The sequence below is a fragment of the Suncus etruscus genome, chromosome 6 (genome assembly GCF_024139225.1).
Source record: "Suncus etruscus isolate mSunEtr1 chromosome 6, mSunEtr1.pri.cur, whole genome shotgun sequence".
Taxonomy (NCBI): Eukaryota; Metazoa; Chordata; class Mammalia; order Eulipotyphla; family Soricidae; genus Suncus; species Suncus etruscus.
Genome location: NC_064853.1, coordinates 81924687 through 81939029, shown reverse-complemented (window position 1 = coordinate 81939029; position 14343 = coordinate 81924687).

Here is a 14343-nt window from a genome sequence, read left to right as displayed (position 1 = left end):
CTAGTGGGGAAAACATCTTGGCTCTGGGAAACCTCCCTTCCAGAAAAATAATTCTGGACCCAATCTTAAAGAAAGTAAACTTTCAATTTTTTCTCCATTATTTAATTTTGTGTGATCACATATATTTATGGGTAATTTTCTTTTTGTGCTCCATGTTTGCTTTGTCCTTTTTCTCTGTCCTACTCTGGATCATAACCCAAAGAAGTCAACAATTTCCTCTGCCTCCCACATTCTTCTCCCTATTTAAGTTCCCTGTTAGAGGCTGATGACAAGGGCAGGACATAAAAGTGACTAAGAGGCCATTTCTACTCTCAAAAAGCTTACAATTGAATGGTTAGGAATGCTTTGTGTGAGAGTTGAGAATCTGCAGCAGAAGGCCACGACCATTGATCAGATGAATATTAGTTTCCTTTGATTGATAAGGGTTAATTGTTATGAGAGGTAATAATTCCCTCCAATTTCAGTGTTCAAATGGAAGGTTGACCTACTTTTCAAACTTTACCCGGGGCCCTATCTTGTTATTTAAAAATTAAATGTCTGTGCCCTCTCTATAATGGCTGTTTGGTTTGAAATTCTTCCATCTAATAACCATCTTTAAGGATAAGAAAATCACAAGAGTCAGAGAGCAATGAAGACTATATTTGAAGGGGCAGAGGGCTCTTAGAGTGCTTCTGAAATCGTGTTTGTGGCACTTCATGTCAGTCAGAAAGTCTGTAGCTAGAAAAACGTTAACAATGATTCTCCTGAATGTTAGATCTAGCTTCATATTAATGCAAAATACATATGTAGAAATGCTATTACTTAAATTGCAAATTAATTTATAAGAGTGGTGCAGAATGTTAAATGACTTTACAGTAGATCAGTATTTTCCCTTTATTCTCGGCAGGGGAATTACATCTGGAGCCAAGTTGTGGCTGAGATACCTTGATTTACAAATAAAGAAAAAGAAAAAAGAAAGGCTTCAAATGTGGGCATTAACTGTATCGTGTGCATGCTGTCTTAACTTTTTTCTTCCTACGATTTGGTACAGATTTCCTAAAAGTTGTAAACTCATACTTTCCTGGTACAGTTGTCCACGTATAATAATTACAATTAATCAAGTATAATGCAAAACCCAATGCCTTTAAATTAGAGACATGAAGTTAAACATATTAAATCAATAAAACATAATTAAACATCTATTAAATATATTAGAAAATCATCTCAAAAGCAACTTAGAATATAATTTGTTAATCATCTTGTTTCTGATCAAGAAAAATCTATTGTAATGAAAACATATGTGTTCATTTTAGTAACAAAGTTATATCTATCATCTACCATGTCCCCTATTTTAAACTTGTGGAATACAATATAAAATAGTTCTACTTCTTAAACTATATCATTGTAAATGGAAAACATATTTACAAACATCCACTGAAATACGTATGGGAAGTGTAAAAGAAGTGATGTATCTACATATTACCAATCCTGATTTATTCTATTCTGGGGGTGGGGGCACATCCAGTGATGCTCAAGGGTTACTCCTGGCTATGTGCTCAGAAATCACTCCTGGCTTGGGGGACCATATTTTTATTTTTATTTTGGTTTTAGGGTCATACTCTGCTGCATTCAGAGAGTTTTTCCTAGCTTAGAGATCAGATTCCATTTGTCAATACTCAGGAATACGTGGTGCTAGAGATGAAACTTAGGTCAGTTTCATGCAAAGCAAGTGTTATCCCTAAAATATTATATCTCTTGCCTTACCATTAGTTTATTTTGATGTTCTTCATTTTTTGGTTTCTCTTTGATGAGTGTTTTCTCCTTAAAATGAGTATTTCTCAGACTTTCCATTATCTTCATATCACTACATACTATCCTGAACAATATTTTTTCTTTTTTTGTTATTTTTTTTGGGAGGAGGGGCACAGCTGTTGACGATCTGGGGTTACTCCTGGCTATGCACTCAGAAATCGCTCCTGTCTTGGGGGACCATATGGGACTCCATGGGATCAAACCACGGTCTGTCTCAGGCTAGCACCAGCAAGGCAGACGCCTTACCACTCTGTGCCACTACTCTGGCCCCTCCCTGAAACGATTTTTGTTCCTACAATTTTAGGTTTCAGGGCTGGAGAGAGTACAGTTAACAAGATATTTGTCTTGCACATGACTGACCCGGGTTCAATGCATTTCTGGCATCTCAAAGAGTTCCTATACATTGCCTGGAGAGTTCTCTGAGTTCAGAACAAGGAATAAGTGATAAACGCCACTGGTGCATGAAACAAAACAAATATATATATACATATATATTATATTTTATATATATAAACCAACTAAATGGCTTTAGTTATTCCATCATATGCTGGTGAATCCTGGATATTTCTTTTTACTGTTGATGGCTCTCTCAAATTTGCTCTATAACTTTTTGAAACTCAGTTCACCAGTGTCATGTCACCATATGAAGTAATTATTCTAGAATATAACTTATTATCATTCTTTCCCATTTTCTATAACATATGTGTATATTTATACATGTATATATTTACTTGCAATATAAATGCATATGTAATTATATTATACTTATATAAATTTACATTTATATTAAGATCATGATGCTCTGAAGCACTAACACAACCTAGAGGTTATTTGGAACCTCCTTTATCTTTCTATCAACAAGAAGTTTGGGCACCCCACAGCTTATTCTTGGTTCACCTTGAAACTTTCAATTTTAGTTGTTTCTTTCCTGTTGCCTAAATTCAAGTTCACATTCAATCATTCATTAGCTCATGCAATTAGCAAATAATTCTGGAGTTTCTTCATTTCAATTCCTCATCTTATTATTAGATTAACCTCTCTTTTTGTGCCCCTACAGTCATTTCCATAAAACATAAAAACCTTTTCATTTCTGTCAGAATGATGATTCTAGAATGCAAATCTGATCCTGCTTCTTCCCTGAAATAGTTCCCTTGACTTTTCATGATTTTTAGATATTGGGCAGTGGAGAAAATATGAATCAAGAACATTCTAAAATATCAATCTTAATAATAAGATACAATTGACATAAAAACAGACAAGATATATTAGATTTACTAACCTTTTTTTTTTTTAACTCTGCAAGAGTCCAATGGTCAGATAGCTTTGATTGGTCTGATAACAGCAAACTTATCTCTTTGTTTTCTTCTGTTTCATTTTTGGGCTACAACTGGTGGTGTTCAAGAGTTACTCCTGGCTCTGCAGTCAGAAATTATTTCTATTGCTATTCAAGAACAAGGTGGAATACTGAGCATCTAACCTAGGTTAGCTGCTATCAAGGTAGGCTGTACTATCTCTCCAGCTCCAGTTTCTGTGTTTCTTTTTTTTTTTTTACTCCCTATTCAATTGAGAAATAATGAAAACTATGTTTTCCTCTGTGTGGTATACAGATTTGATTTTTATAAAAATGTTTACCAATAGTTAATGATCAGCCTACTAATAGCATAATTTGGATATCAAACCTCTTAGAACCAAAACTAATGTAGTTTAATCAATAGAATTTCCTCCCCATGCTAGCCTAGATGATCGCCTCAGTCAATTATTATTTTGAAGGGGCACCTTTCAATGTTCTCAAGGCTTACTGCTGGCTGTGCTCAGGGATCACTCCAGGAGGGGCACAGGGTGCCAGATAAGATGGTGTGTATTGAACCTGGGTCAACAGTAAGTAAGAAAAGTGCCCTACCCATCATATTCTCTCTTTCCAGCCTTTAACACTCAATTACTACCCCACTTTTTCCTATTGATTTGAGTGGTTGAAATTGAAATAAGTGATAAATGAAGCTGCCACTAAAATATATATGGTAGAAATCCTCTTTCAGCATGCTGAGTCTTTCAACTATCAGTTGTATGACAAGATGGCACAAATAATACAATCTGTCCAATACTATATTTTAAGAGAGTTTAAGTTAAATGCCTATTTAATTTTTAACTTATATGAAGGTACATTATAAACAGAAAACAATAATTTCAGGAATTTAATTCAAAGTCAATTTTGCCTAATTCACCAATCTTTCTGGCAAGAAAACTATGTACCATGCCTGAAAGAGGGATGAAACTTTAGGCTGAATGAATGTCTTTCCATAGACAACCATCTTGGATAGTTCAAATGTAGTCTGATTTGCTTCAAGAGTTCTAGAACCATGAAGGTAGATTCTGAAGCATATTAACATCAAATATTCTCTTAAAATAAAAGCACAATAATTTAGAGAGATAATGTTAGAGTAATTCCTTTTGAAGGTAGATGGGTTGGAAGTTGAACCCCTACTTACTCCTCTGAATGCCTTTTCAATACATACCCTTAAACTTTCTCATACTAGTGGTCTCAGCAGCTGATAGTTTATTTTGGAAATCCTTATCTTATATCCTCTTAATTATGAGAATAAATATGCACTCTATCTAATATGCATACTAAACTTTCAGGGTAACTATTTTTCTTCTTTTTTTATTTTGATTTCTGATTGGTTAACATCCTCTCAGTCACCAATTAATTCCTGCCTCCACTCCCCTCACCAAAGCACCATTCTACACACTCTCTACACACTCTATCTGGTTATGCAGTTTATTTATTTCAAACATATCTGTTTCAGGGCCTGAGTGGTGACGCAAGTGGTAAGGTGTCTGCCTTGCACGTGCTAGCCTAGGACAGACTGCAGTTAGACCCCCAAACCAGGAGTGATTTTTGAGCTCATAGCCAGAAATAACCCCTGAGCATCATCAGGTGTGGCCCAAAATATATAACATACACACACATATACATATATATACATATATATATGTTGCTCACATAGTTCTTTATTCATTTCTAGCCTCTATTAGCTCATACACCCATCATTTCACCCTCAGCTAAGAATTTGCCATCTAACGGATGCATTTTGTAAGCCTTACCTACCTCAGAATTTGACACCTTTTAGTACCTTGTACAACCAGATATTATATACAGTTTGGGGGTAGTTATTATAAAAATTGGGTAAATTACTTATTCACTTGTTTATTTTATTAACTAGTTTATTTTAAATATAGTAAATTAAAAATATAAAAAATGTAAATAAGAAACTGATAAATATCTAAAGTCCCACAATCACTCCTTACAATTATGTACTAAAATTTTTTGTTTTCTTTTAATCTTTAAAATATAAGTTTTTACCTTTCATCATCATAAACCTTCTAAAGCTCACAGGTCATTTATTTTGAGACCTGTCCCACAGATATTCTGCATTTTAATCAGTATATACAAGGTTTTCCTAAACTTCACCTCCCTGGATTCATTGATTAAGGAAATTTTGAGGTCCTGGTTATTCTCTTATCTATGATATAACCCTTTGGCTATATTGAATTGCTCAAAAATTATATTTTATTTTCCTTAGATTTATTTCATAAACTTGGCTGCACAATATAGCATTGATATAGTTTTACAGGCTCCATAGTTCATGTTCCATCTATATTTTCTAACCTGAAAGCAAAGGGTATGAGAGCACATGGAAGTAGTTCTGTATACTTTACAACTTCAACACTTCTGAGTCTGTAAAATATACAATATTATCATTATTCTTCCAATTGGGTATATAAATGTAAATATATTGTATAACCGAAACTTAATCATCAACAACTTTGTAATAATGTATCTCATGATGATTCAATTAAAGAAGTTATTTATTAAAAATAATAAATAAAATCTATTAAATTACTTATTAGTGTAGTCTCTTAGTACTATTTGTTTTTACCTAACTGCTCTTTATACCATTATCCAATCAGAACAATAAAATTACATGTATACTCATGTTTTGCTTCTTCCCAACTTTGGGAGATTTGATGAAAATTCATAATTCTGTATTTTGATCCTCTAACTATACACATTTTCAGGGTTTTAGTACATATCCATGGCTACTCTCAGATCATTTTCTCCTGTAGGGACTGTTTTTGGAGTGATTGCATTAGTTTAACTTTGGTTTTTTTTTTGTTTTCTGGTTTTTGTTTTGTTTTGTTTTTTCGGTCACACCCAGCAGTGCTCAGAGGTTACTTCTGGTTCTATACTGAGAAATCGCTCCTGGCAGGCACACGGGACCAATGGGATGCCGGGATTTGAACCACCATCCTTCTGCATGCAAGGCAAATGCCTTACCTTCATGCTATCTCTCCAGCCACTATTCATTTTATATTTCAGTTTCATATTTTCCTTATTATGAATATTAGAGAAAAAGAGAAAATTTACAAAGCAATTTCAACTTTTTTCATATTTTATAAAGAGAACAGTGCATTATGTCCCTTATCCACTTAAAGCACTAGAAAGGTAAATTTTTGTTTTAATACTTTAGGTATGCCAGAGAGACTATCTCTGGTAGATGATAAGCATACAATAAATTTTGGTTGATTACTTTTTGAGTAAATTATGTACATAATTTAAAATATATAAATAAATATCCTATTTATTTAATCAAAATTTGAACTCTGAATTCAAAGTCTGCTCAAGATATATGAGTTTGCTGGATTTTTTTTTATAACTATCTTTATTTTAAGCAAACATGATTAAAACATGTTGGGGTTTCAGATATAGAAAAGATTATCCCCTTCACCAGTAAAACATTCCCCATCACCAATGCCCCAAATCTCCCTCCTCCCCACATAGTTTGTATTTAATTATAACATAATAGTTTGGGATTTTGGCCGTACTTGGTTTTACTCAGAAATTATTCCTGCTTTTTTGCTTATATATCGCTCCTGGCAGTGTTATAGAGACCATATGTGTGGTATGGGGGTTAAGTTGGGTCAGATTCATGCAAGGCAAGTGCTTAACTTGCTGTACTTTCTTCTATGCCTAAGGTTTATGAGTTTTAATGACAAGGACACATACTATAGTTGCAAGCACAATCCAATTGTTTCCTTTCCTTTTGGGGGGGGGTTTGTTGCTCAGCCTGGCAGCATTCAGGGATTACACCTGGCTCTGCATTTAGAAATCGCTCCTGGCAGGCATGGGGGATCGCATGGGATGCCAGGATTCGAACTGCCGTCCATCCTGGATCAACTGCATCCAAGGCAAATGCTCTACCACTATGCTATCTCTCTGGCCCTCCAATTGTTTTCTGAGCTAATTTCAAATTTTGCTTAATATCATTAAATTTATATTATTAAAATTATTTTTCTCAAAAGCTTCCTTTATTACAAATTAATGAATCAATCAATTTATTTTATTTTATTGAAAACATTGTGATTTACAAAGACTTTCATAATTGGGTATCAGATATACAATGAATCAGGGCCATCCCACCACCAGTGTCAACCTCCCTTCACTGATGTTCCCAGAATGCATCTGGTACCATCACCCTTTTCCCCTCAGCCTGCCAGTATAACAAATCCAAATTAAATTTATATTGTTACAGTTTGGGTCTCTTGATTCCATTTTTATTTACTTTAATCTTTGGCTATTTAGATCTGTCCTTTTTAACATTACCAAAGCACCTGAGAACGCTTGGTTCCTGGGACCCATCTTTTTATATTTGTATTTCTCCTTTTCAACATAGTTACCTTCCTTCTCGTTGCTATCCTCTGGAGCCTAGGGTGTTCAAAACAACTCTCATTTAAACCATTGCATTTCTTAATGGAGTAATTCTAAATATCACATATAAGTGATATCATTCTATATTTATCCTTCTTCTTCTTACTTAATTTACTATAATTAAATTAACTTACTTAAGTTAATATAATATATTCCAATTCCATCCATGTGGCTGAAAATTGCATGATTGCATCATTCCCTACAACTGTGTAGTTTTCCATTGTATATATATATATACCACATCTTCATGATCCACTCACCTGTTGTTGGACATCAAGGTTGATTCCAAGTCTTAGCTATTGTACTAAGTGCTGCAATAAATAGTAGCGCATATATATCCTTTTGGATGAATGTTTCTATATCTTGGGATATATACCCAAAAGAGAGATTGCTGGGTAGTATGGCAGCTCAATTTTAAGAATACTTAGAATTTACTTAGAATCTTCTATATTGTTTTCCGTGGGTTTGGACCAGGCAGCATTCCCACTGGCAGTGGGTGAGAGTTTCTTTCTCACCACATCCACACTAACACAAATTGTCCTGAGTATTTTTGATATGTGCCATACTCACTGGTGTAAAATGATTATTTCATTGTTATCTTGCTTTAAATTTCCCTAATGATAAATGATAATGAGCACTTTTTCATGTGACTGTTCACACTTGTTGGTTTTTCTAAAGACAGTTTCTTCAACAAATAACATTGGAACAATTGGATCAGCACATGTAAGAAATTATTTTTCGTATTTCACACCTTACACAAAATTCAATTCAAAGTGCATTAAAGTCCTTGATATTAGATCCAAATTCAGAAAGTTAATTAAGAAAAACATAGCCAGAACAATCCAAGATAGTCCTCAAGTAAGTGTATCATGATAAGATGCCAATGGCAAGGGCTATAGCATCAAATCTGAGTAAATGGGACTCCATCAAACTAAAATGTTTCTGTATGGAAAGAGAAACACAGGCTAAAATTAGATGACAGCTAACTTAATAGGTAAAAATGTTTGTACTCAACACATCAGATAAAAGTTTGATATCTAGGATATACAAAGTACTCACAAATGTCAACTCTCCAAAACCCCCAAATTCCAATAATTAATGGGGTTATAATAATTAAATATTAATTAATAATAAATGCATTAGTTAATAAATTTGTTAGATAATTTAAAATATGGTTCCACGGTTCACAAAGCTGAGCATACAATATACAAACTTCTGGCATATTTCAGGCATACAATATAGAAAATTCCTGAGTTTCAAAAAGTTTCAGATTTTTCTCTACCAACATCCCCAGGTTCTTCCATTCCCAGCCAGCCTCCCAAAGTAAATTCTTAACTTAGGTTGGTATAGTTTGACTCCCATGATTTCAGTGCTGATGGTGCTGTGATTTATATAGATACATAGGATTAAGTTACCAAACCTTTTTTTTTTAAGTTACCAAACCTTGATACTGTAAAAGTGCCCAAGTTATTTCTCATCCACCTTTTCTGTCTTTCCCTCCTTAATTTCTTTTCTCTCCTATCAAAGTTAAGGTAATCTAGGTATCCGCTCTTTGCTCCCTTGAATTTCCTTCTCCTGTTATTCTGTTTACTAAAAACAAGTGAAAGCATCCATATATATAGTTTAGGCAACATGGCTACAAAAGTGTTTACGTTTATGATATTGATGTACAAATCTACAACACCTTATTAGCACCAAAGTGCCCATGACCTCCACCATTATCTCTATGTCACTTCTAGTCTAATTTTTATTATACTTACCCAGTTTCTTTCTCAGGACAATGGATTAGACAGTATAACTCAAGAAGGCTCACTAATTAATCTAGCATCCTTCATCATTACTTTCTTAGTAGTGCAGTCAGATAATTTTTTAATTCTTAATTTTTTATTTTTAATTATGAGAACAATGATGCAAAGAGGAAAAGGTAAAGTTACAGTGAAAGGACAATCTCCCATAAACAGAGTTCTCAGACTCTGATGCCTAAATTTTGAACTTACAGTCAAAGAACATTAAGAAAAATAAGGCAGAACCCATGTACAATTACTTTGTCCAAAAGTTCCCAGATTGTAGTACATTATAACATTTCTTAGTAGTACACAAAGCAATTTAAAGCCGAGATTTATGTGACTCCTTAAACATTGAAGGCATAAGTATTTTTTTATATTTTCATGCACATGCATATTAGTTTAAGTTAACATCAAACGTTTAAGAGTTTTTTTTAAGGGTTAATCAAAAGAGCACAGTAAAAATGGTGTTAGAGTGGCAAATATTGTTTGCATAGGCCCATCAAAATATGGGGGACATGAAAAGGAAAAGCCTTGGTCTAAATACAAGGAAACCCTACCCCTGAAGTTTCCTGGCATAAGACCAACTCTAGGTTCCAGGCAAATTAGTTTATTCATTCCAAGTCATTGTCTGTAGTGCCAATACAGTTTTATTTTTCACACAGTCTCTATTGTTGGCATCAGGTTTCTGTACTAAAGATCCTGGAATCTGCACATCCTACATTGAAGTCAGGCTGGTGTGGAGTATCTTCTAGTTTCACTTCACAATTAAGGGGCAATACAGAAAGCCCTGTCCAGTAAGCAGGTCATTGTTGTTGTTAAGTCTTCTCAGTGTTAAGGGAATTCTCTTTTGAGTAGGTCGATGTCAGAGCAGCGATAGGATCTTCCCTAGTAGAGGATTGCCTCCAGGTGATGTTATAGACAAGCTTGGATGTTTCGTAGATGTCTTCCCTAGATCAGGGGTGAATGGAGAATGCCCATTTTTCTGAGGCCCATGCCAGGTCTTAATGTCAATGTACAGGGTGTAAGGTCTCATTGCACTACAAGATTTGTGTGTTCCCATCTCTATTAGATAAGAAATTATTTGTATGTATAGTATTTTCCCGTTTTAGTGTGCCTATGCAAACAAGAAATAAAGCCACATGGTGTTATCAGAATATATGGGGGCATAAGAATAGTTCAAACATAACCATTAAACTGAGGGACTCTTTCACCAAATTCCCTATTGAACAGTTCACAAAGAGAAAAGAAAACGGGGGGGGGGGGGGAGAATCGTCACTGTATAAGAAAATATTCAGCAAAAGTTATAGTCATCAAAGAAAACACACATAAAATGTTGAAAAGACATATGTGTCCTTTTTATGTCTTTTGGAGTAGTTGGGTGGGTGTTAACTCCAGGGCATCACTTTGGTCTGTGACTTAGGACTCTACAGTACTTAAGTTAAAAAGGGTAAATGTGGAGTAATGATGATAGGGGGTAAGAGAGTTAAAGCAAAAAATGATCTTTTGTAGGGGTGTGCGAAAAGGCAGAGTACAAAATGGACATTCTATATAGATAAAAACATAATTAATGATAGTGAGTACTATTAATATATCTTTTGCACCCCCGCGCGGTTTTAAAAATATAGACTGGTAAGAGATTACCAACCCCCTGCTGCCAGAGACTCCCGACTCCCAGGAAGGAAAGAGATCCTTCAAGAAGCTGGGAGGCCAGAAGTTCAGAGCCCCACCCAAACCCTCTCTAAGGAGCCGAGTGGGGAAAGGGGGAAAGCCTAGGGTACCTTCAAACTTCGCCAAGGGACCCACCTCGCTGGCTTGACCAGGCATGTGGCCTGGGGAAGCCCTGGAGATCTGGAGCAAGGCCATAGAGGGGTGCTGGGGTCACCCAAGTCCCGCACCCCCCCAGGCCTGGTTAAGAAGGCCTCCAGCATGGCAGTCAGATATTTTCATTCTTTCCAGAAAGATCTCTTAGAATTCATAACAATAATCCACTCCCCTTCCTTAAAAAATCACTGCAGTACCTAAAAAATTTATAGAAAAATAGCCAACCCTTAAATTTTTATTGAAAAAATTCTTTCCCGATTAGGAAAAAAGATATTCTGGTCTCATTTGGTACCACAGTGTCCCTTTGTAAAACATTACTCATCATCATAGCATGTTCCAATGTGAATAAATAAACTCCTTGTTCTTTCCTTACATACTTTCACTAGAAAATATCATTGGATTTCAGGTTCATTAATGTACATACAGATGGCATGAGTCTAAATAAGTCACATGCACCCCTAATAAAGCAGCTCATACTGTCTCTGCCAATTGTTCCTCTTGACTGACTTAGCAGGTTTATAATCATCCAAGAGCCTCCCACCATTAGGTTATTTTGCTAGTAAATTAATTAGTTTTGCATATTTTAATTTAATTTTTCAATCAGTATGAAATTATATTATACTGGGAGGCAGCTTTTAAAAGTATTTTCTTCTTGCTTTTATTTTAACTAGGAAGACCTGTTGAATTTAAATAAATATACAAACTCTCGAGACAAGGAGAATGATGCCAATCAATGGTATGCATTTTCTAATGTTTTAAAATGTATAAATTGGTTTCTTCATCCCATTCTAGGCTGTAGAATTTGGCTGCAAGAAACACAAGACAAGTAGAAGAACCCATTAAATTTATTGGACCATAATAATTAGGCACAAATGGATGAAAGGCTGTAACTGGTTAATTAATATTCATTTCTAAAACCTTTTTATATTGTTAAAAATAACACTATTCAGGACTGAGGAGATAGCTCAAAGGGATAGAGCACATGATTTGCATAAAGGCAAATTGAGTTTAATACTCTGTACCATGGTTCCCAGTACTAAGTTCAGAACATCAATGGTTATATCCTCCATTTACCTACTATTCAATAGGTAAAAATAAAGGATTAAAACATTAAAGTGAATAAAATAAAAATGTAAAACATAGGAATTAAAATAAGCTTATAATAGCTTGAAAAAGATATCAATATTTGAATCCCCTGAACCTATGCACACAGTGCGACTTTGCAGCCAAAAAGGATTTTTCATTGAGATTAAAATAAAGATGAAGAGATTATTGTGGATTATTCCAGTGCATCCAATTTAAACAAAGGGTTCTTTATAAGGAGAAAAGTGAAGAAAGAATTTGCAGCTAATGTGGTTAGAGTGATAAAATAAAGAAAGTCTGTAGCTTCGAGATGCTTCCAGAAGCATCTAGAATGAATTCTGTCCTCTTGAATATCCAAAAGGAAACAGTGCTACCAACATTTCAACTTCAGTACAATGGGACTAATTTTGGATTACTGAGCTCCAGAACTATAACACAGTGAGTAATTTATCTTTAGCAATAAGTTTGGGATAATTTGTATAGCAGCAATAAGAAATTAATTCAGGGTTTTAAATATATACTGAAAGGAACTATAAAGCATTTGGAAATAAGCTGCAGAATGGATGGTGGTCAAGGTGGAATACTATCATGGTTGCTTAGTTGAAATATGTAATGCAACTTTTATTATAATAGTTATTTTGTAATATGATAATATATTATATAATTATAATGTGATATAACTTTATTATAAGGTTTTGGAGGTATTCAAGATTTAGAACTAATTTATAAAGTTTTTGTGTTGATACAAATGACTGAAATTCTCCAGGGCCCTCTGCAACATAAATTAATTCTGTTGGATATGTTTTCTTATGTAATTACTTATTATTGGCATTATAAAATAAATCCCTCAGATTGTGAAAGTGGAGATGTTATTTAAAATGTTAGTCTCTGTGATCAAGGTATTTGCTACATCAAGAAAAAGCTTGAAATTCCCAGAGAGTTTTCACACCTGAAAATTAAACTGATTTGTTTTGCAAATCTGTTATGCAAATCAAAAAATAATTCTAAATACAGGCCCTGTAACAAAGAGCATTCCAAAATGATTAAAGAATCCCTACAGAGGTCAGTGTCTCAAATATCCCTCAGAACATATAGTGAAACTAGTGTTGGACAAATATCAGATAGCAATGGAATATATCTTGAATATGTTACTTACAGGATAATATTCTAAGCATCATATTATTAATGTTTTTTTAACTTTTGGAGGAGCTCAGTAATTCTTAGGAGACAACCATGTTTATTCCATATAGTAGTAGACAATGTATTTATGGGGACCAAATTCAAGGCCCCCCATATACAATTCTCCATTACTTGACTTACATCCTTGCCCCTGGCATCATGTAATAGTAAACTTCTCTTTCTATCAAAAAAGAGCATAAATTTTATATTTTTAGAGTACTTTATGCCATGTCATGTTTAAATTTATGGCCTCTGGAATCAGATTGGCGTGTTTTAAATTCCAGATCTACCACCTTTGTCCTGAGGACAATTGCTTATTTTCCTATGTTACATCTGGAAAGTGGAAAAACTTAGGATGCCACCTGCTTATCAATTTTTTGAAGATTATATAAGGAAAATACTCAAGATATTTGTTGATAGAATGAGGCTTTGTAACAGTCATTTTAGTAATCATGATTAAAATTAGAACTATAAAATAACTATAAATAAGTCTTATATGTGCATATGTAGCTACAATTATTTAGTGAATAAATGTTTATTAAGGACAACTATAACCTAAGTTATAAAGTATCAGTATCATTTACTATCAATGAATCTCTCTTAGGCCTAGATGATAGTTAATGGAGACTTTAATAAGACTTATCTAGAGCTTATCATATTTTGAATATGCAACATATATCAGTTAACACTAAAAAATTCAGAATACAGATTTAGATAGACTGAGAAGTATATCATATTTCAAGAAAAGCTAATTCATTATAGAGCTAATTGTGAGTAGAAAACCCTTAATACACTATTTTTTTCAGATAAGAGAAGAGGAAAATTTTATAAAGAGAAATAATAAAATTATTGGTAAAAATTAGCATATATGAGATAAACATTATAAATTTATCTTCACTGTAGAGACAGTTGACA